Source organism: Dermacentor andersoni, chromosome 8 (assembly GCF_023375885.2).
Source record: "Dermacentor andersoni chromosome 8, qqDerAnde1_hic_scaffold, whole genome shotgun sequence".
Taxonomy (NCBI): Eukaryota; Metazoa; Arthropoda; class Arachnida; order Ixodida; family Ixodidae; genus Dermacentor; species Dermacentor andersoni.
The window spans coordinates 67,222,787-67,245,273 of NC_092821.1; the positions used below are offsets into that span (position 1 = coordinate 67,222,787).

The 22,487-nt window shown below is 47.2% G+C and overlaps 1 protein-coding gene across 9 annotated transcripts in view; it reads left to right on the forward strand.

Annotated features, from left to right (window-relative positions):
- The window catches only part of LOC129380227 (uncharacterized), a 156,357-nt gene that overhangs the window by 78,730 nt on the left and 55,140 nt on the right, over positions 1 to 22,487 (forward strand). For 2 of the 9 annotated variants that reach the window (XR_011896019.1, XR_011896020.1), the window contains exon 6: positions 20,786 to 20,893. The exons of 6 other annotated variants lie outside the window; for them this stretch is intronic. The gene's annotated coding sequence lies outside the window, so the exon portion shown is untranslated. Of the gene's footprint in view, positions 1 to 17,168; positions 20,061 to 20,785; positions 20,894 to 22,487 lie in introns of those variants that run through there. One more of the 9 variants, XM_072289763.1, reaches the window with a different exon arrangement.

The following is a 22,487-nucleotide window of genomic DNA, read 5'->3' on the forward strand; positions in this document are numbered from 1 at the left end:
CAACTGACTCATACTTTTGAGCCGGACTCGAGGGGGTCGCGGACCGAAAGCTACTCTGGCTATGGAGAAACAACAAAAGGGCTGACTCACTAACAGCTCCCCCAAGACGTTAGAGGCCCCTGCCAATTTGCGTCCTGGCGCCCCGCTTTCATCATGAGCTCGATTGACCGCGTCGCTACTCCCCACCTGGTCTCGTCTTGCCACCTGGCGCTTCTTTGTACTGCACTCTGAGCTTCGAAAAGAACGACGGAACGACGAGGAATTTATCTGCCCCGTGCCCTTTTTCCGCGTCCGTGCAGAACATGCTTCTCGGTCCCCTTTTGACCGGTGGCTCGAACGTGTTTGATGCGTCAGCATCGTCCATGACGACCGCACCTTTCTTTTCGCTGCGCCCTGCCTTTTCGCGCCTGTTGCCGTCTTTGGCTTCGCTACTTTAGCCATCGCATTCCGATCCTTACGGCGCTTCTTTCTGCGGCGCTTTCTCTTTGGCTGCTCCTTCATGTTGCCTTCTGGCTTCTCGTGCTGGCTGTTACACATCTCATCGGCCCGTATCGGTATCTTGCCCGCACAGTCTGAGTGATTATCATTTAAATCGACTCTATCTTTGCCTCGACTGGCGGACAGCTCAACCGACTCTGGCACCATGCAGCAGGCTTTACTCGAGTTATGCAACTCGCACTCTTGCGAACTGCCCTCTACTGCATTGCCCAGCTCACGCTGTGCATCGACACACAGCCCGTCGGTCTCGAGCTCTGCCTCACGTGCACAGTCTGAATGATTCCTAATTAAATCATCCATCTCTAGGCTACCTAGACTGGCGGAGAGCCGCACCGATCCCTGAACCATGCAGTTGTTCTCTCGTGAGCTACGGAGCTCGCCATGCCGAGAACTACTCTCAACTGCATCGTCCAGCTGGCACCTCACTTCGGTACGCAGATCTGGCTCGACCTGCGTGCTCGCGTCCGTCAAGTCCGCAGTATTCTGTACCTCGCTAACGACCTCGCTACCATGAGATGCGACGCACACGCGCGGTAACTGTGCCAATTTGTTCGCAGCTGGCCTAGCTGTCTCTACAGTCCTCTGTTGGCACAGCACCTCGTCGCTCTCACTCTGGCCTTTAAAGGCCTCTGTTGCCACTAAGGCATCGTTAGCAGCTAGCCCTTTCCGTTCGCGTATGAATGGGCCGCTAATCTCACAGGCAATACTTTTCTCGTCGGCTCTTGGCGAAAGTCTGCTAGATACATTCTCATTCTTTTGCTCTGTACTGCTTACAGAATTTTCAGACAGGCGTTGTCTTTGTTCCTTTAACTGCTGAAAATATTGTATCTGTTTTTTCAATGCCGCTACCGCTTTCTCGTGCTTTTGCTTACGTTCTTCTTCTTCCTCTAGGCACTTACGCTCTTCTTTTTCCTCTAGGCGCTTACGCTCTTCTTTTTCCTCAAGGCGCTTATGCTCTTCCTCTTTCTCTTTAATGCTCTCGAGGCATTCCGTCAGTTCCTCGTCGTCAGCCCCGGTCGCTTCGATCGCCTCAATGATATCCGGCTTTCTCTATGATTCGGCAATTTGGAGGCCCAACTCTTTGGCTAAGCTCAACAATTCCGGCTTCTTTATTGCCTTCAAGTTCATGGCTGCCCTTAGTGCTGCTAAACCTTCACTCCTTACAACCTTGACGTACTCCGTCAACGGTTTAAAGAAAAATCACAGCTATGTACTTTCCAAAAAAATACGTAAAAGCCAAGTGATATCTCAGTGAAGAAAAGCCTTGCACTCACCATATGCAGTCATGATCCAGACACCTTCTTTCCGAACGTTGTTGCCAGGACGAAGAGGCTACGATCTCGTAGTTGTCGTCCAAGTTGGGGTCTCCAGGATTCCGTATCCCACCGCTGCCACCAGTTTGTTGCACCTCAGGGCGATCCCTCCGTTAGCAACCAGTTTGTTGCATTTGTAGGCGATCCCACTGCTAGTGACCTGTCTCTTGCGTACTCCAGGGTAGCGTACCGTACTGCTGCCGAGAAGTTGAGAGGGGAAGGGGATGACGTCTCACCCACGGCGCCCGTCCAAGTTGAGAGGGGAAGGGGATGACGTATGGCCCTTGGCGTCCGGCCATACCTAACAGGGCATAGTATATGCATAAAAGATGAGAGCATGTGTAGTAGAAGCTGGATAGGCTTCTCAGGCAGCTAGACTTTCCTGGCTATACAAAGACCATTTGCACTCCCTGAAGAGTCCTTTGTATGCGTGTGATTTCCTCATTTGTTCCTAGTGATCCGTTAGCGCTTTTAGTAAACAATCCTGCATAATGTGCGATGTAACTACAGGAACTTGCCAATGGAATGAACACCAGGATGTGTACATTGTTTTACCCATATTTTGACCATTGCTGTGCATTCTTCAAAAACAGTTTGAAACATATTCTACATTTGTTTCAATTCTGGCACTATTCGAATTGTATTCCATTCAGTATGCAAAAATTACTTCTATATAGGGCGAGACAATGTACCTTCATGTAATAAATAAACACATTTGAGGCTTTTTTCTTTTTGTTCTGCAAGTTGCGCTCCTAAGGATTACCTCCACATCCATTCGGCCATTCTGGTGGCACGTATGGCTTCAGACTGGCACGTTACATCCCCGTGAAGAGGCACCTGCACCAACATGTGGCCATTTCAGTGCCGGGTCTTCTTTCAAAGCTTGCTTACTTGTAACTTGTGAACTCAGATATGTAGCAATTGTCTATCAACACCCTTATGCGGTGTAGGTGTCAATGTATTAAGCCAAATCTCAATTAGGAATATGCATGTGTGCGCGGTATGCTACATAACATTCTGTTACACAAGTGTTACTGTATGCTCGGACATGTTAGCTCCAGAGGTAATTCATAGCATGTTCCAGTATAATGTGAAAAGCTGTTTCATTGTGTTTTAAGAAAGCAATGAAAGAATTTGAAAACACTGATACGACGCGACACATGACACTGACAACACCACAATACCAAAGTCAAGTATCGTGCCAGTTATGTTGGTACACACTTTGGAAATAAATATGTTGTAATACAAATTAACAAGTTCTTTAGTTATATTACAATATAGCCAAGGCTATGCAGGTGCGCTGAAAGTTGCGGAGACATTTTTGATAATCAGTTTAGAGCACATATTTCAGTGGCCACAGCCATGTGATATTCCTTGATGTAACGGCTCAACAACGAAGCATCTGTTTATACACTACGCATACAAAAGACCGCAGCGTACAGTAAAATACTCATTAGTGAGAAATATTGAATGTTACACGGCTCGCTAGGACATGTTCTCCAAGTAAATCGTCGCCTAATTAAACATCCTTCTGCGTGAAAAGTGGTTCACACTTTTTTTACACAAGTGGTTATCTTCTCATTCTGCCATGAGTGATCATTTTGCCTACAAGTGCGTTGAAACAAAATGTCATTACCAAATATTATTTAATGTATATACCATTTTTGTCATGTGCAGGCTGTCATCACAATAAGCGGCACATTGAAGCCTTCATAGATCGCTTCAGATTCCGTTGGAATTTACGCTAGCATAGTGGCATTTCTTTGACAGAACTGTGCACACTTACACTAGGTAGGGGTTCTCAGACCTTTTGGCTTTGGCGATGCTCCACCAGCTTTTACATAGTGCTGCAGAACCCGTCCCGTCCTTTTCCGAGTGATCTGCTTACACACAGCCTTAACATAAGGGCTCATTTAGGCTTATGGAGAATGGAATGGCGATAAGAGGGGACATTGCTGCACACTCAATGCTGTGAGCACAGAGAAGCTGTCATATTTTGGGAGGATTAGGGTGGGTGGGGAGCGCGGGGGGGGGGGGGGGGGGAGCCTTTGAATCTGCTTTAGTGTTGCTGATGCGTATGGGTTTGGCCTCTGTTATGTGCATTTCGATGTGTTGTCGTTACTCTTGAGGGCCATTTCTGTTGTTGAGGTACGTACGATGATGTACGGACAATACTTCTCCGCTCTCCGTAATGCACTGTGCAGGCCAACCATCTGGCTGCCATCCTACGCACAGTGCGCCATTAACGGCATGTCCATGTAAACGGAGGTGTAACATGCACAAAAGCCAATGGTATTTTTTGCGAAGAAATTTGACAAAGCATTCGCATTGTAGAACAGTGTTCGGTGTATCAATCGCAGTGCTAAGCATAAGTCCCCGCGTCGCCTGGAATGTAGCACTGCCCCTCGCCCACAACGGAGTGCTTATCTGTTACTCTCTGTGGTTGCCACCCGGTGTAACATCAGTATGAATCTACATATACGCATGCAGGCTTGTTTCACTAAGATACTGCAACAGACTTAAAGAATGTGCTGTCCATAAGCCATTCTTCATAGTCTTTTCAATGCACACCTTTAAGTACACTTTTGGGAGTTGTCTTTGTCCAAGAGACCCAGGGCACGTCTAAAGTAGATGGCGGGCATCAGCTCCAGATGCACGAGCGGTGCACTGTGGACACTGGACAATGTGTACGTAACGCTGACCCCAGGCGGAACTGATGGTTGGATGGCTTCACTATTTCCGTACCAGGGGGAACTAGGTGTTTTTGCAGGTTACGCCAGATATTTTTATCTGAAGCTACTATTCCGCTCAATATTTTATCTAATACATAAACAAAAAGCAGAATTAATGCACTTTTCACGCATAAAAGCTTTATTAACGAGATCCAGGGAAAACAAGGGGAAGGCGGGAGATGGACATTCAAGACGATGAGGAAAACAAGAACGAGGTGAAGACGGGAGCCAACGTTTCGACAAGTGGACGTGTCTTTTCGCCTTGAAAATTACAATTATTAACGAGATGTATGTGATAAAAGAGGTATAAATTGCCAAAATGAAGATTGACTTGGATTGGATAAAATTCAACAATGTTTGTGACGAAATGCTTGTCTACTAAAAAAAAAATGTAACATAAATTATGAGACATGCAAACATATTGCCGTCTAAAAAGCACTATATATCACCAAAAAACAATTTTTCATTCAGCAGCTTTCCCACTTGAAAAATTTTAGTGCAAGCACTACAGTTTGGCGTGCCAGGCTGCGGCCTCCGATATTCCGGGCTGTCTTGTGTCTTCGTTGCTCTCAATGTCCAACGAAGAGGCAGCATCCTCCAGGGTGTCTACCAAGTTGACATTTACGAATTCCTTGAGTTGTCCAGGTTTTCCCTGAGTGCCCTTGCAATATTCCCTGAGTGGCACAACTTTGTTTTATGTCAAGACGGGCTCCCTACATCATGCCACCCAATGGTGTCACTCTTTAGTAACCATGTTAAAAAATGAAAAAGAAAACAACTTAATCCAGTTTGAATAGTACGGGTTAGTGTTTATTTTATTCAAAAAGAAAACAGAAGGGAGGGGTTATGTAAAATGTACAGCGAATAAAATAACTTCGAAAGTAATAGTAAAACCCGTTACAAATCGAGTCGAACATCGTCAAATACGAATAAGAAAGAGATGCATGCAGAATATTTTCGAATATGCGCTATTTCTATCAACTTATGGCAATCTAATTGGTTTGAGGCCCGAACATTATCACAAGTGAGATTCTCTCGCAACAGGTGGTAAGTCAACTTGAACTGTCCTGACATACCCTCAGCCCGCGCACAACGCCTCAGTGTTGCGTTTCACTGTTCTAAATAGTTTTTTTGCTTGGATGAGGGACACCTGCTTGAACCAACAATTTGCTTTTAGAGCGCGAGCTCCTTCAAAAAAAGCGGTGGCATGCTTCCTTTTCCGTTCATTTCTCCTTCGGTTCTCCTTGTCCTCCTTCGGCTGCACATTCGCCACACGGTCTATTTGAAGCATCCTGTTGGACAGCTGTACAGTCAGCGTCCGATTTTCCGGACTCCCTAGGGGCCGCGAAAGTGCCCGAAAAAATCAATGCAGGTCTTTTACATATCCCTTAAGGGCTAAAATCGCCGCAGGCACGTCCAAAAAATCTCTGAAGACCTGCCAGTACACTTATTAGGCATATCGGTACTCGTACTGAGATGGGAGATGGTGGGTGCACGCGTGCAAAATCAAGGAATACATACTGTGTCCAGTGACAGTTGCCCCTTACCACACTTGTTATGCTTCACAGCGTAACACTGCTGTAATGAGGTAAAGCTGACCTTTGGGAACCGGGATTATGCAACGCGCCGTGCTTTCCGGACTTCGAAGCCAATCGCGATGACCACAAAGGCGGTGTCGGTGCCATTGCTAACAGCGGCGAATTCTTCCAATGAAAAACACGGCACACAACAGCAAGAAGCTTAATATCGAACCTCGAAGCAGCTAGGCCTAGCATTGCCGCGGTGGTGGCTACGGCTGCCAGCGGATCTGAGTGCGAGTGTGCCGGTTCAAGGCGGCGAGCTTATCAAATTGGCGGTTGTGGCTTTTATTAATGGCTTTTCGGACCCGTGGTCACGGCAGAAAGTCTGGAAAATCGGACGGCGAAGGCATCTTATGTTCGAAATTTCAGATGTTCTTATACATTGATCCTATGGGGTACGTAGTGGTGCCGCGAAGCCGTCCGTCCAGAGAGTCACTTGTTTACTGTACTCTGGTAACTCCTCCAGCCAATGACGCGGCATCAAAGACCATTCGTTACGATTCCTCTCTGTTACTCGAGCCAGCATTACTGCGACTTTCGTTCCCTTTCCATAAAATTACAGCTCATGCATTTTCCCTGATAGAAGCACAAATGCCCTGAGTTTTTCCAGACTACTCAATATCCCTGAGAATTCCCGGTTTTCCCGGTTGGTAGACACCCTGATGCTCAGACTCGCTGCTGCTAGATCCAGCGATAAAATCAGCTGCAAACGCAGCAGAATCACGAGATCTGCGATCTTTCGAAGTGCGAGCGCCTCTCTCCGAGGCAGCTATTTTTGCTGTCTACTTTGACGGTTGCGAAACTTCGGAGTGCATTAAAAAAATTAGCACTTTGTGGAAAAAAGCAAACTGCTTAGAAAACAAAAATATAGTTTTCTTCGCGTCCCATGGCGCAGAGTGTCCGTGAGCGGCGCGGAAGGCCAACTTTGCTTTCTGCTTTGACTATTTTGAAAACTTCGGAGTGCGTTCAAAAGTTTTACCATCTGGGGGTAAAAAGTGAACTGCTTAGAAACCAAAATAGTTCTCCTCGTTCATGTCGGATAGCGCAGTATGTCTGTGGGTGGCGCGAAAAGTCTGGAAACCGGCATTTCAAGCCATCGTTAGAGGGCTAACGATGCCCGATGGGCGCAGCACGGGAAGAGTAAAGCTCTCCGGACAAAGACTTGCTCCACCAGATAAGGAATGTGGGCAACGGAGCAGACACGCAGGGGATAAGGGCACACGTGTCGCACTGGATAATGAATTTTCTGGCACAGAAAACAGCGGGGGTCAGAGGGAAGGGAAAGAGTAGTTATGGTTGTCAAGAAAGAGTGAACAATGCTGTCTGCAAAGTCATTAACTGTTATGGTTATGACCATTTGTACCTGCACCCAGTTGACAGTGATGTTCACTAGCGTAGAATTGTGAATTTTCTGTAGCTGCTTACATATATGCAACATTTTTTGCTTAACTGCGCCCAGCCTGTCAGTGTAGACGTGGGTTATGTTGATGTTAGGCAAGTTAGTAAGGGTTTCTGTCGCATCGTGTATAACCTGTAGTTCAAATAATAAGGGGTCTGAAAAGTCCGTTGCATAGCTTGATGTGGCTTGGATGTCAGGGTGTGTCAGGTTTGAGAAAGCTATTTGTTCTCTTTATTTAACCGCCTCATCTGCGTGTATCACGGAGCATCTCGTAGGTGTACGGTCGTTTCAATCGTTGCAATTTGTTTAACTCACCGGCGGAGCTTTATCATCTTGTGAGTGGTTATATAGGCATAATTCCAAGGTGAAAGATTGTCCAGGTTCGTATACTCACGGCACAATTTCCATAGAAATAAGAATGGAGCCCCGCGACTGTTGGTATATGTGGTACCTTTTAAGGGGGTCCTCAACCACCCCTCGGGCTTGGAGAAACACAGTCCATTGATAGCATACGCTAATGTGAACATTTCAGTCAAATTTTGGAGTTGTGTGAGACGCACATGGTGCGCAGGATCACCTTTTTTCTCATGCGCTGTCTTTTTGACAGACTCTTACAGCAGCCCGACATGAATTAGGAGCAACTAGCTGCTCCTACCTTTTCCAATATTAATTTCGATAATACATATGTACTTCTCGAACCCCACGCTCGGCCGCAGCCGCTTACATAGGAATCAAACTTTGGCCACCCTGCTTATTGGTGTTGCAGTCGTCAGGTCTCGTTAGTTTTGAACACTGAACTATATAGCACTCAACCATGTGAAACTTACGGTTGCACCACACACACACTGGGACACTTGGGCGCAACTCTGGAGCAGCTCATTTCCCTGTACCTCACAGCACGTTTGTAGCTGGTAGATTGGTCTTGTGCGGCTTTTATTCTTTCTTTAGTGCTGTTGCTCTTTGTTGAATTTTCCATTGTGGATGGGGCGTATGTGAGCTCTCAGCTTGGCCGTTCTTCTCCTACGGTGTTAAAATTTAAACTGGTTCTTGAGTTTGTTGCTACTGTTGCCACTCAGTTTTTTGCATAGATCAAGAAAGAAAGAATTTCTCCATCGTGGGCCTTCCTGTTGCAGATAATGTGCAAGTAGGTGAGCTGTTGCACATTTTAATGGCACTCTGTGTAGCGTCTTCGTGTACTATTTCTTGCCTTGCATTTCACACTGTTACCCTGTTTATCTCGGATTTTTGTGGCTAATGAATGGAAGACTTGCTTGAGCCCCTGCTCGCCACAATGCAGAAGGCAGATGTTCAGCTACCCAAATGTAAACAATGAACACAAATATTAAGGAATGTGGCCCAACCACTGACTCAGGCTCAATTTTGCTCTATGGTTTGCCTGTCTGCATGTCCAAGAAATTTTCTGAGATTTATTCCAGCTAGATTTCTAAGCTGCTATTTAGTATTGCTTCTTTTGATGGTACTATGGGAGGTACCATGTTCGCACAATGTTCCTCACACCTTTTGTGCAAACACAATGTAGGTTTATTGCAGGAGCGCGCACTATGTTGTAGATATAAGATGTGGGCAAATATGACCGGTGTAGGCTTGATGGCGCATGCCGTTTGTTGCGACAGCATAGAAAAACAGACGAATGACACGCTCAATGGCAAACGAACAAGTGCCCCCTTTATTCGAAGGCCAGTACATATATACAGTCGACCAACAGCCAGAGAGAGCCCCAAAATTTTGGCATACTAACCGAACAGTGGCGTCCTCTACATCTCCTCTCTGAAAAACCACAGAAGAGAGGTGAGGCCAGGAAACAAAAGGTGATCTGGGCAAACAACTTGTTGGCCATTACATGTGCACACTACTTGACCAGTGTCCATTGAGGACTGTCCCTGACCCTGCTGTACTGGAAGACGGTTCTCAGACTGTTGCAAGATGCTGTGGTGGTTCTTGTATATCTGGTGAAGCTCTCTGCTGTTCTCTTGCAGGAACGAAAGGGATCAGGTGGTGCCCGTTACGCATCATGGCATTTCAACCAAGCTCAACACTGCAGCGTGTACTTCGTCGAGTTACACCTACACCCTCTGACCTGTCATTAATGGGGACAGATTTACGGCCCAGCGACACAAAGTCGCTGGTCTGCTTCTGCTTGTACTTCATATGTTCCACCTTCTTGAAGACAATGGTGCACACACAACTGCATGCTGTGGTCGCTGAGAAGCAAATTTTGTAGGGACGCTTTCATTTCAACTAATTAAGGAGGAAGGCGGCGCTGGCTATCCTTATCCTTCCTGTGAGACGCTGCACTGGAGACTGCAGGAGCTTCTCTTGGCATGTTTCTCCACTACAGTGGGGCACTGTATAACTCTATCGTGTGGCAAGGTGCCTTGCTCAGAAGCTTCTTCGCCTCTTGCACGGCACGCACTGCCATTCCGTTTAAACAATGGGTATTGTGAGGTTAATGTAGTGTGGATGTTGTCACAGAGCTCCATGTATTCAGCAAACTTGTGGCTGTTAAACGGTAACCCGTTGTCGCTGATAAGTTTGCAGGCAACGCTGTGCGTAGCGAAGACCTCTTGGCAGAACTTAATGACAGCTTCAGCCGTTGTGTGCTTCAAGCGCCGAAGCTCAATATCTAACAAGTCAGCGATGTTTCCATACTCCTCTCCCGCTTGGTGGAAAAAGTCGATGCCAATTGTCTGCCAGGGTAGTTCAGGGATGTTGTTGCTCATCATGGGCAGCCATTAGTTCTTGGACTTGTGTTGTCTGCAGAGCACACACCTTTGCACTTTCTTTAAGAAGTTTGCTGTGTTAAGGTGTTTATTTGACCGGACTAGGAGCAGCGCAGGGTCGACAGTCTAGGCAGAGCAGACTCCGAGCGCGAGCGGCACTCACGAGCAAAAGCACTGAAGAGGACGATGGATCGTTCCAATTCTCCTCTACCGCCGACATACCCTGCAATAACATAGACGTCTCTGGCACATTGCTTCATCTTTTCTGTGCCTTCATGTGCCGCTTGCAGGAGGTCTAAGATTTGGTTCCTCATGCTGCAGCTAATGCTGAGTCGGTCGGATCTAAAGCGTACATCGTCTTCAACATGGATCTGGTCACGATACAGTCAATATAGCTCGAATTTGTTCCGGGACCAACTTTTTGTCTTCTGGCCATTTTGTGCTTGCATGTAGCTTCAGGGTACCGAGATCCTCATCTTAGTTGGTTTGACACTTGATCTGCTGTGGTCTTTCTGTTGAGACTTAACTTTTGGTAGACGTATACTTGAAAGTGCTCTTCTTCCAGCACCTTTTCTTTCGAAGGGAACCGAGACAGGGCATCTCCTATATGAACATCTTGTTTCCCTGTTTGTATATTTTCCAAAGTGATTCTTTCTAGAATGGGTGGTGGTCACATGCCACCAGCATGCATGGCTGTGCAAAGACGTAGTCCTGAAGGCGGGTGCAGCCCATGGGCGACGCCAGGATTTTTTGACTGGAAGAAAAAGAACAGGTGCCCAGCAGTACCAAAATAACACCGGTTAACTAAATCGCAATATCGCTTCAAAAGAGTATATTTCACAACGGGAGAGAAACAGCTCTAAGCATCACTAGGCAATGTGTGCCATAAAGCAATGTGCATATCAATTCCAACATAGGTAAAGACGCGCTAGATTACAAAAAAAAAAAAAGATTATACACTCTTGTGGCGCCGGCTGGTAATTCTAAATGCTAGAAATAAAAATAACAAAAAGTATATGGGAAAAGAATAACAAACAAATAGATGAGAGGAGAGAATTGCAAAAATAGAGCGAACAATAAGCATTTCAGTCAGTGCCACATTTGGTCGTAGCAGGGGCGCTATAACGTAAAACTATTCCAAACTTTTCTATTCCAATTCTGCAACCAGCCCACTGCGATTGGTCAAAAACTTTTTTGGACCGCCCCCACTTCACCTGTCTGTCACGCGACGCCAGGAAAACCGCGATAGCTCCCCATCTGATATGACGTGTACACATAATTTGACCGAAAAAAAAAACAAATAGTTATTTCTGATTCGACGCCTTTTTGCCATTAGCCCGCGCCTATTGGTCAAAAGTTTTCGAGGTGCACCCACTTCACCTGCCTCTCACGTGACGTCACAAAACCGCAAAAAATTACCGCGTCAGTGACGTGTACGCATTAAAGATGCATTAATATGCCGAACAAAACTGCATAAACACAACAATGCTCGTAATGATTCAAGTTTACTTGGCGACATCGCACGGTTGCCGAGAACAGTCAACCGCATTCGCACACGCGCACACACTGCGCTCGATGTTGGTGTGCCGCGACATTAGATCGCGCTGGAAGCCCGAACAGGATCGAGGAGACTGGCTGACATGATCCATACCGCCGCTTTATAATGTCACGACAGTTGCACTGGCTCGTAGCACTGAACCACAAAACACAACAGTCGTCGTGTAATCGCTACACGACAAACACACTCAGCGGCAAGACGACTGTTGGCGCACTCGTTTCCACACACACACACAGGATGCTGTTTAGTTGCCGTGAGGGTCGCACGTTTCAGCGACGTTATGTCGAAAGTTTTTTGGTCCAAGCGACTGTCAGCCTTCTTTTTTACTCGAATTCTTCGTTCAAAGTAACCGCTATGTGTACACAGCACACTTACAAGCAAAAGAATTCACAGAGCAAACGGGATTAAGCGCAAGCAATCGCCAAGGCTCGCGCGGTGATTGAGCGCAAACGAACGAAAGGTAAACATGCGGAATCGAGGCGATCAAGCCCTCGTTCCGCTCTCTTAAGCGTTTTTACTTCAGCGCTCATTTGAAATTAAAAGACTAGATTTAGCAGTTCGGGCCCTTCTTTGGTTTTTTACTGCAGTCAGGCAACGGTAGTGTTTTATTTCCGCGCGTGTGCAGATACTTTTTCACCTCACGAATGCCGCGGCGCCGCAGTTGGGCTTGGGCGCCGTCTGTGTAAGTAAGTAAGTGGTCCTGATCCCTTTTGACTCAGGGCAGGCGTTTGTCAACGCCACCTAGGAAGTTCCTGTCTGCTACAGGAACTTCCTAGGTGGCGCGCGCGGCAGATGTCGCTACCTTGTTATAGAGGGACATTAGGTAATCGTAAAGTCCCTCAATCATTTAAAAGTACCGCCAGGCTTTGATCCAGCCGACAACGCCTGCGATAGGCTGATCGGTGACATGTGACCTTCCTCCGCCCCTTTGCCGCCATGAAAGTTCCTGCGCGCCGGGCGAAGAGCGCGCGTTTCGCCTGTTGTGCTTTGCACATCGCTGCGATAATTTCGTTCCGGGAGGTCGGAAATGCCTTGTTGCTGTGTGGTTGGGTGCCGAAACCGGACGAAGGATGGCAAGAAGTTATTTTGCATCGCGCGCGGCAACCAGAACCTAACCAGACGAAAAGTATGGTTACACAGAATTGCACGGACGGACTTTGAACCGTCGGTAACAGCACGACTATGCGAGGCAAGTAACATACAACGATACAAAGGTGCCATAGAAAGTATACACGTGCGTGTGTCGATCGGTGATAGTATTTCACTCGCGTGCATGAATGTTGAGGGCCGAAGTTTGTGGAGATTATTTATTTTAGTTCGCTGTGAGCCCGCTGAATAGATCGGCATGGCCTAGGATGCGAAGGACCGAAATGCCTTGTTGCTGTGCGGATGGGTGCCGAGATCAGACGGAGGACGACAAGAAGTTATTTTGCATCCCGCGCAGCAAACAAAACCTAACCAGAAGGTAATTCTGGTTGCATAGAAATGGATGGAAAGACTGAACCGTCGGTAACTGCACGACTATGCGAGGAAAGCAACGTAGAGCGATACGAAGGTGCGAGAGAAAGTATACACCTGTGTGTGCAGAGCTGCAGTATTATTTCATTCGCGCGCATGAATGTTGACGGCCGAAGTTTGTGGAGATTACTGATTTTAGTGCATTACGAGCCCGTTGACTTAGCAAGTGCAGTATGACCTAACATGCAAGTAAATAGTGGGGCAGAAACGCATTAACTCGCTGACAAATATCCGCATTGCGTTACGTGCGATAAAAAATAAAATTCAGCAGCGAATTCTACTTTTACACTTTCCTGTGTTTGTGCGCGCGTTGTTAACTGCGCTTTACAACATGTCCAAAATGTAATTTCCAATATCCTAATCGTATTTTGTGCATTGCATATGTGAATAAATATATTGCTAAGTGCCTGCATTACTCTGTTTTTAAAAACGAATACTGCATAGCCACAGCTACTGGCCGTCAAATAATAAAGCGTAATACAGTATATCAAAGTACATTACATACAGCTGCGAGCTCGTTCCTTCCAAGTTTCCCTTACACTCGAAGATGTTTCAGTAATCGGCAATGCCATTTTACTGATGAAAAACACACAACTGCAAATGAACATAAGAAAAACGCCACAAGCGATGCGCGGATTGCCAGCAAAACACAGTGCAGTAATAGCTGGGTCAATCCGCGTGCGTTTCGTATAAGGGCCCTCTAATTCTTACGGGGATTTAGCGGTGCACGGAGGCGAAAAGGGATAAACACAACAATGCGCGTCATGATTCGAGTTTACGCGGCGACGTCGCACGGTTCACGAGAACAGTCAACCACATTCACACACGCGCACACACTACGCTCGATGTTGGTGTGCCGCGAGATCAGATCGCGCTGGCAGCCCGAACACGATCGAGGAGACACGCTGACACGATCCATACCACCTCTTCATCATGTCACGACAGTTGCACTGGCTCGTAGCATTGAACCACAAGACACAGCAGTCGTCGTGTAATCGCTACACGACAGACACACTCAGCGACAAGAAGACTGTTGGCGCACTCGTTTCCACAAACACACAGGATGTTGTTTAGTTGCCGTGAGGGTCGCGAGCTTTGAGAATTGCACGTTTGAGCGACGTTATGTCGAAAGTTTTCCGGTCCAAGCGACTGTCAGCCTTCATTTTTACACGACTTCTTCGTTCAATGTAAGCGCTATGTGTACGCAGCACACTTACATGCAAACGATTTCACAGAGCATACGGGATTAAGCGTAAGCAATCACCAAGGCTCGCGCGGCGATTGAGCGCAAACGAACGAAATGTAAACACGCGGAATCGAGGCGATCAAGCCCTCATTACGCCCTCTTGAGCTATTTTCTTGGAGCACTTATTTGAAATTAAAGGACTAAATTTAGCAGTTCGGGTCCTTCTTTCGTTTTTCGCCACAGTCAGGCACCAGAAGGTTTTATTTCCGCGCGTATGAAGATATTTTTTCACCTCACGAATGCCGCGGCGCCGCGGTTTAGCGTGGGCGCCATCTGCTACAGGAACTTCCTAGGTGGCGCGCGGCAGATGGCGCTACCTTGGAAATTATAGAGGGACCTTAGGTAATCGTTGGGGTGAGCGACGCCTAGCGGAAGGTACCGTTTGGCAATTTCTTCCAGGAAGGACTCTTCCGCTCCTTCTTTCCCTTTATGTGAGTGTAGACAGACGGACAGACAGAAAAACTATTCATAGCATGTGAGTTTGAACTCCTCTGGGTCCCTGGACCACCGCACGGTCCCGCACTACGTCGAAACGTTCATGCTCCTTTTGTTCATGACGTTGGCAGCCCGAGTCACCGCAGTAACCTGCGATGTCGGGTCCGTAGACGAGAGCAGGACCTCCCAGTCCTCCCAGCTTGAGATGGCGGGCTGTCCCTGCGGGGGAGGATCGGCAGGGCAGCCAAAAAGGATGTGGAAGAGTGTGGCGTGAAGGTCTGCGCATAGGGAGCATGTAGGGGAGATGCCACAGTAGTGGGATAGCAGCTGAGGGGATGGGAGAGAGCGGATCTGGAGGCGTCTCCAGATCTCGAGGATCTGTTGGGAGTGCGTCAGGGAGGGGTGGGGAGGAGGGTAAGTCCGACGGTCCAAACGGGGTATTTGCGTGAGCTCCGCAAAGCTGTGTACCCGCTCCCTCGAGAAACCCGGATCGAGGTTGTCTTGAGCCCGGCAAATTAAACCTCGGGCCAATTTATCGGCAGCCTCGTTTCCGGGGTTCCCAGAGTGAGCCGGCACCCACCGGAGCTCAACCCTACGTGGTAAATTCTGGGTGGGGATGTTCAACAAGTTCCAGGCAGGGTTGTGAATTCTGCCTCTGGCAAAGTTGGACAAAGCAGTCTTTGAATCGCTAAATATGTATTCAGCATCCGAAAGGGCAAGGGCTAAGGCGATGGCGGTCTCCTCTGCTTCCTCAGGTGTAGAGCCCGAGGGAAGATGGTGAGTTAGGGGTCAGGGTAAGGTTGGGTTGTAAGCAACTGCTACAGCTTCATGCGTTGTACATGCGGCGTCCACCCAGATGGCTTTCTCGACTTGTCCGTAATACTTGTGGAGGGCATTTGCGCGAGCTACGCGGCGAGAGATGTGATATTGGGGATGGACGTTTCGAGGAAGGGGTTTCACTACAAGGGGTGTATGAATGTGTCGAGGAATGGCTATAAGGGTTGACTGATTAGCGGGTATGTTGATGTGAAGGGAGGCGAGGATATGGCGGCCAGTGGCGCTCGCGGCAAGTCTTAAATACTGCGTCTGAAGGTGCGCCTCAACTAGTTCAGGAAGCGTGTTATGCATGCCTAGTGCAAGGAGTTTGGCTGTGCTAGTACTGCGAGGCAGGTTGAGGGCTGCCTTAGTTGCAACGCGGATCATGGCGTTCACGCGCTCGGTTTCCGTGCAGTTCAGCTTGAGATATGGAGTAGCGTACAGAATGCGGCTAAGCGTAAAAGCATGTACAACTTTCATGTTGTCTGCTTCGTCTAAACCCTTGTGCAGGGAAGATACGCGGCGTAGAAGCTGCAACACTGATTGCGTGGAAGCCTTCGGTGTTTTAAGGGTATGGTCATTGCGTCCGGAATCCTGCAGGTAGAGGCCAAGGGTGCGCAGGGTGGGAGTGATGGGGATAGGAGATCCTTGTAAAGTGATTTGGATGGGTGAGTTGGCGGCAGATTTTGGTCTAATTAGGAGGAGCGCGGACTTAGAGGGGGAACATTCGAGTCCGATAGATGATACGTGAGCGGAGATCGTGTCGACTGCTAATTGTAGAGTTTCCTCAATTTCCCCGTCTGAGCCATGAGTGGTGCATGCGGTAATATCATCAGCGTACAGAGTATGCTTTAGGTGTGGGATGAGATTGAGCTTCTGGGCTAAGGGGATGAGAGCAATGTTAAATAAAAGGGGGGAGAGGACCGCGCCTTGCGGGGTTCCAAATGTGCAAGGAGGCAGTGCGGCCAGAGAGGAAGGCGCGAACGTAGTTGTAGGTCTTAGGGCCTACCTGTAGTTCCTGCAGTTCCCGTAAGATGGCAGTGTGTCAAATTCTGTCAAATGCCTTAATGAGGTCAACCGCCAGGATGGCTTTAGTAAGATGGGGGATGGTATCATCAAGCACATCGTGCGTAATTTGAAGTAGGGCATCCTGCGCAGATAGATGCGCACGAAAGCCGACCATACTGTGGGGGAAAAGGTGATTTTCTTCCATGTACGTTGTCAGTCGGGCAAGGATTATGTGCTCAAAGGTCTTGCCGAGACAAGATGTAAGAGAAATGGGGCGGATGTTCTCGAGGGTGATGGGCTTGTGGGGTTTTGGGATAAATATAATTTTTCCATGCTTCCAGGAGGCAGGGAGGGTACCTGCCTCCCAGCACTCGTTAAAGTAGGTAACGAGGTGAGATATGGAGGCATCATCAAGATTTCGGATGGCAGCATTCGTAATTTGATCTTCCCCGGGTGTGGTATTGCGCAATTTCAATAGGGCTGCGCGAAATTCAGATTCTGTAATAGGAGCGTCAATGTGTAGAAGTCGGTCTAGCGCGTGGGTTTGATTATCCTTCGTTTGGCTGTCGTCTAACATGCGTTTCAGGAGGTTCCACTTACGTCCTGTCCGCATGCGGCCGTCGACTGCCGAACAGAGTTCGTGCCATTGGAGTCTTGTGAGCTCCGTACAGTATTCGTCTATGTCTCGGTTGAGGGTCGCGATGCGTTTGCGTCTGTTGAGATGTTGCTTTCTCCATCGCGCAAGTATCGAAGCCTTGGCCTCGAGTAAGTGTGCGAGGTGAGGGTCAACCCTTGGGACTTCCAGTTCCGTCTGTGTGGTTTTCGTGGCTCTGTTTACGTCGCCCTTTATCGCAGAACGGAGTTCCGCGAAGGAGTCATACGTATCCGTATCTTCCTTCCGTAACTTACGGAAGGTATCCCAGTCTGTGAGGGTGAAAGATCGGGGTGGGGCCGTCGTACGCACGGTGTAAGAATATAGTATTCTTGCACCATGGTCGTACGCGTGTTTGGTATTTCTGTGCGTATGACGAAGTGATCGCTGCCCAGGTTCTCTTGCGTGTTCGTCCATGTGTAGTTTGCAACATTTCGGAGTAACGTGAGGTCCGGCGTAGTATCGCGCTGCGTCGACGTACCCAATCTGGTGGGGAACCTGTGGCCCGTCACCAGGGTGAGGGACAGGTCGTCTATTGCGCGCGAGAGGTTGTTGCTGCTAGGCTTGATTGTGGGGTAACCCCACGACGGGTGGGGGGCGTTGAAGTCCCCTGCGATAATGACCGATGAGTTTCGTGCCAATGACGCGGCTTTAGTAAGGATCGCATGGAAGGATTGGTTGTAGTGCGTGGGGGAACTGTAGATGTTTAGTACAAAAAAACTTTGTTTTAAGAATCGGTTAGGTACGAGCTCGATTAGGATCGCCTCTCGATGCGACTGTTTTTCGGTAGGACCTCGTGAACGATGCCCGCGAATTTTCTACTAACGAGCGTGGCGATGCCTCTCCTGGTGTCCCCTCCGCTGTTTGAGACAGTGCAGTACCCTGAGAGCGTAAGGGTTTCGCACAGGGTTTCCTGTAATAGTATTATGTGCGGCCTTTGGCGTTGAATTTTGAGGTACTGTTGCAGCGAGGACTTGCGTTTCGCGTAGCTAGCGCAATTCCACTGCCAAATTTCTAAAGTATCCCGTGTCGTGTTAGCCATGATGGTTTTGGGAGGAATTTATTGCCGCCGAAGGGTGCGTAGTCGTGTCCATTTGTTGTGGCTGACTAGCTTTGTTTTTAATTTTTATGGCGACTTTGTTTTCGACAACCTCTACACGATTCGCTAGGGTATGAATACTTTGTAGGTTTTCTCGCGTGAGGCGCAGAATTTCGTCTAGGGTGTCTTAATTGCGGTACATTACACTCTTCTTCCGTCTCTGGGAGCGGAGGGCGTTTGCGTTTCGCTGTGCTAACTTTTACATTTGCTTGTCTAGTTGATGATTTTTGCTAACACAGTGACACTGATATGTTACAAGGCTTTGATCGGTCACTTGGCACCAAAAGTTGACTGCCCGAACCTAAAAAATGTAGAGGCGTGTATAGTCCGCTCCTCTCTAAAATAGCGTTAAATAGCCGCTCCTATTGCCTTTTTCAAGCAGATTATTATAAATCACATTGCTTATAGAGTTCGTAATTTACACAACAGTTTCATTGTATACGTTGTAAAACTTGTTTCTGCACTCTTTAGAAACTTGAAACCACCGTATGTTCGACGACAGAACGATTACCACTCATTTTAACTCTTAAAAGTTGTCCGTGAATGCGTCGTGAGTTCAAAAAGTGTATTACGCACACAGCTTCACTGCGTACGTATCTTAAGCACCACCATTATGCTACCGCCGTACTACGCAGAAAAGCTAGCTTTACAGTTTGAAAAGAGTTCCGTGACACGATTTTTTTAAGGCCTTAGAGCAGCACGTATATTAAAGCACTTAAATCGCTTTTGCAAGCTTTCTACTGAACTAGACATCCAACGAGAATAAAAACAAGATATGCTCACCTTTCCTTGAAACAGAATCGACCAACCTATTGCACATATATGGGGCGGAGGACTTACTCGTGAATATACATTTACTATACTTTTACCAGATCATCTGCCTTTCGCTACGGCACACGTCAGTAAATCCTAATGTCATCTACGACATTAGGCTATTTGTAATCAACGCAAAAAAGCTAGATTTTCCTATGACTCTTCTAAAACAATTTTTCCAGTCTCTTTCGGATGCTAGGAAAGGGAAATTTATGCAGTTGCCACTTACGCTCGTCGTTTACATTTCTTGCACCGCTCCTCCTCTTCTAGTTTCACTATTCAAACGCAAAGCATTCGCAAATATCAGTTTTATATCGTATATTTGTGAATTTAATCATTCACCGCCAATACAAGCGCATTGTGCCTGTCGAAATGGCAACACGAGCGCTGAACAGATCACAGAAGCAGACGACAGCGAACAGGTTATAGCGAGCGCCACTCTGCTCGTACGTTCTGTCCCTAGCGGCAAAAGGGCGTACTGGAGCAGGCGTGCTGGAACAGGGAGATCTGTGCAGGTCTGGAGATCAGTAGGTCGTGGAACCATGGCGCGACCCACTACCCGTACTCTAGTACACGATGTCATGCTGTGTTTACGCATGTGGTGAGCGGGCACAAACTTCCCTGCTGCTGTCGCTCACGGCCACCTCCAAAGGTAAACGAGTGCACGAATCAGCTCAATACCTACGTCCGTTGCTTTCTTTGTTCATGTTGTAGCGGCACACTTGTACACACAAAGAAGAAAAGGAGCGGGTGAAGAGGACTTTGTTTTTGCTGTAGCGGCCTCGCTCCATCCAGTGCTTTAGTGCCGAGCCTTCTATATAGACGTCTCCCGCATTGTAACAATTTGTCATGCGCGCAACTTTGCATCAATGGTTGACATTGTCATAACACAAATACGGACCTACGTCCGTTGCTTTCTTTGTTCATGTTGTAGCGGCACACTTGTACACACAAAGAAGAAAAGGAGCGGGTGAAGAGGACTTTGTTTTTGCTGTAGCGGCCTCGCTCCATCCAGTGCTTTAGTGCCGAGCCTTCTATATAGACGTCTCCCGCATTGTAACAATTTGTCATGCGCGCAACTTTGCATCAATGGTCGACATTGTCATAACACAAATACGGTATATTACACAGGTAGTCTGTCTGCCTTAATTTTGTCTGCTGTGTTTACGACATCTATTACGAGCTACCCGGACGAACGCTACACATTCGAGAGTTTACAGCTAAAAGAACATTTTTCCTTGTTGCGCGAGGAGCACATTTTCATTTTTTTTTTCACTTTGCGACAGTTACGCGGTGAAGTGCTCAAGGCACATATCCCTGGATGGTTGTACCGTCATTTGTCTAATTTGTTTTACTGTGCTACTGCTGTCGTTACAGCTTCTGCTCATCTTAGTTGTGCCCGTCAAAATATAGCCCATCTCTGCACCGTTGACAACAATTAGCTGCAAGTGCTGATTGCTGCTGGTTGGCTCAATCCAGAATCAGGTATGTACATCCATTTGCGCAAGGAATTCTGATGCTTCTAATACTTGAGCTGCTCCAGTAAAGGAAGATTGAATTAAATGTCGTTTGAGTGATACGTGACTCCCTATCACTGTTGTGCTATACAGGAGGCAAGGCATCTTCAGATCTAGGCCAGTAAGGCCGACTAGTTATTTGTTGGAAGTTCCCGCAAAGCATTAAATGCGAATATAAGATTGTCTAGGCCAGAACTCTTATAATACTGTAGTGCCCTTGGTGCCTGATGTCATCACAAAAGAAACAGTAGAAGAATCCAGAAAATTTGTGTAGAGCTGTCCCGTGACAATAAATCATACAGATATAATTATGTTGCGAACTGTGACTGAACGTCCACAGCTGTGAGTAATTTCCTTGTGGGAATACTGTTGCTTTTCAGCATATATTGTGTCGGGTGCACTATCACTTGCCAGTTGCATCCTCAGTGTCTGACTCATTGTCATAAGATTGTGTCTATCTGTACAATGCAGTTGTTGCGCCACAAGCGATGTGAGTGAGTGGTGGAGAAAGTGTTAGAATAGATTAGGTCTCCTACATAGGAAATGCCAGTCGCCTGAAACAATCGCTTAAGTTGTTTCAGCATCAGAAATAGCTCTGCAAGCCTGCAGGTATGCTTAGATGTATCGGTGTTTGTCTGAGTTGTGATCGGCAACTGTTTGTATATTGCTCTTACGGTGGTATATTATTTAAACTTTGCCACTTGCTCTGGGCTTTATGTGTAGCAGTGTGATGTACTCTGCATTTCATTATGACATGGACGTGTGGCTGCGATGAAATCTTTTGAAGGGAATTTCTTTGGCTCTTTTGACCATTTTCGTTCTTAGTTGGAGGTCTGTAATTGTTGGTGGTCGGACTCTGCTAGGAAAACATTCGTTCGCTTTTCCTTGTTCTCTCATTAGCTTGTTCTTTTGTTTGATCACCCTTTCATTCCTTTAGGCTATTCACTTACATTGACAGTTATCATCTATGGTCCCTGCACATTTTCTTCACACAAGTTCATGCTCTAATTTGCCAGCAATCTTACTAACAAGGGTTTAGGGCTTGCACTCTTGCTTGCTAACATTGCACACCTTTGATAAAGTTTGGTCACACCTCCATTACTACAGGAACCCATTTCTTGAGTTGTACGTCACTGTTGATGACTTACAAGAGGGTTGAGTGTTGTCATTCCCTCTCATGGCCAGATGTGTTAAACATAAATATAATTATGGGGCTGTATGTGTCAACACTACGATCAGATTATGAAGCATGCCATAGTGGCAGACTACGGATTTTGACACCTTTGTGTTCTTTAAAGGGTCGCTGAAACGGTCCAGGACCCGCTGTGGTTGCTTAGTGGCTATGGTGTTGGGCTGCTGCACATGGAGGTCATGGGATTGAATCCTGGCTACATTTTGATGGGATCAAAATTCGAGAATTCCCATGTTTTAGGTGCATGTTGAAGAACCCCAGGTGTTCTCCCACTACAGTGTGCCTTGTAATCAAATGGCAGTGTTGGCTTGTAAAAACACAGTTTAATTTTCTTTGAATGGTTCAAACAGGTTTTGTAGACACATAGGGT